Source organism: Octodon degus, unplaced genomic scaffold (genome assembly GCF_000260255.1).
Source record: "Octodon degus isolate 3935 unplaced genomic scaffold, OctDeg1.0 scaffold00101, whole genome shotgun sequence".
NCBI classification, from domain to species: Eukaryota; Metazoa; Chordata; class Mammalia; order Rodentia; family Octodontidae; genus Octodon; species Octodon degus.
Window position 1 is genome coordinate 8,997,545 of NW_004524677.1, and position 1,363 is coordinate 8,998,907.

General features: G+C 57.4%; 1 protein-coding gene across 1 annotated transcript in view; it reads right to left on the reverse strand.

Annotated features, from left to right (window-relative positions):
* Glrb (glycine receptor beta) overlaps positions 1 to 832 on the reverse strand; it is a 101,035-nt gene extending 100,203 nt beyond the window's left edge. The window contains exon 1 of the mRNA XM_004638711.2: positions 309 to 832. The gene's annotated coding sequence lies outside the window, so the exon portion shown is untranslated. The remainder of the gene's footprint in view (positions 1 to 308) is intronic.
* Between the last annotated feature and the right edge of the window lie 531 nt (positions 833 to 1,363).

Here is a 1,363-nt window from a genome sequence, read left to right on the forward strand (position 1 = left end):
CGGAGGCCGCTTCCGCTTTGGCGGCGGAGGGCGGCGGAAGCTGGCGGACGCCGCGGCCCCTGCCGGCTGCGCAGCGCGCTCGGAGCAGCTGGGGCGCGCCGTCTGTCCCGCCGGGGCTGGGTCTGCTCCAGGCAGGCTGCGCCAGGTGCCGAGGTCTTATTTCCAGGGCGCCCTCCCTTGGGTCCCGCTCGCACAGCCGTGGACTGTGCATCCGAAAGGCAGCCGCTGAGGAATTTCTTTGCCCCAGCGTTGTGCGTGCGTCTGGCGACCGCGAGTGACCCCTGCTCTCCTCGCCAGATGCTCCTCACCTTACAGAAAAGCCGTGCAGCACGAGGCCTCGGGGGCACCCGGGTGTGGCTTTGGGTCACGTAGACTAACGAAGCAGAACGGGACTGATAATTAATTTTTGTGGCGTGAGCCATGAAAGGAAGGGCAAGGTCACTAGTTTTCATGTAATCACGCCGGTTTAGAAATAGGCCTGATTTTCAAGTGTTGGAGGAGTTTTTAAGAGTCTGAAGTAGCAGGAGCTTCAGATTCACGTGATGAAGCGCACTTCTCTTCCTTACAAATGGCACGCACACATCTGGAAACACGTCCGCGCCTGCAGTTGACAGGGTCACCTTTTCTAGTGTGGTCTCTGACTTTGGCGCCTTGGCACCGCCCGTGGAGAATGTGGTTCCGCAGAAGGAAAGGGTGTCCCACTGTTGCGGTAAATCTGTGGGTTATTCTGTCCAAAGATCAGGAAATAACATTTCAGATACTTTGAAGGGTTTCTTGCAGGCCTGTGGAGCAGTCAGGTGCGCATTGTAATTTGTTCTATGACCCATCTGCCGGTCTGAATTTATACAGTCATTGAGGGAGAGTCGAGACGATGGCAGGAGACTGTTATCCCCGCTTCTCTCAAGACTTGGCCCCCTTCCGCCTGCATCCCTCCCTGTGATGCCATCAGCCAGTATGGTTTTAAATGCCCTGTTGAGGCTCGCATTTATTCCTCCGGCCGGGTCTCTCCGCACGGCTCGCGACTCTTATGCGTGGACGGCTTCTCAACATTTGGCGTCCGTATCTAATCAGTGAGCCGAGGCCAGCGTGTCCAGAGCTGCAGTGTGCTCCAAGATCCTTCGCGTCACTGGGGCCTGAACCCACGAAAAGCGGCCGAAGTTTCTCTTCCTCACTCCTCACAACCATCCAGTCCTTGAAGAAATCCTGCTTGCTCTGAAATTATGTCCAGAATCCGGCTCCTTTTATTTTCGGTGCAGCCACCCTGGCCCGAGGTGCGCTCCTCTCTGTGTCACGTTAGTGCCTGAGCTGCCCAGCTGCTGCCCTTCCCGTTTTCCCCCACTTCCTGGGCCTCCGCAGGGGCGCA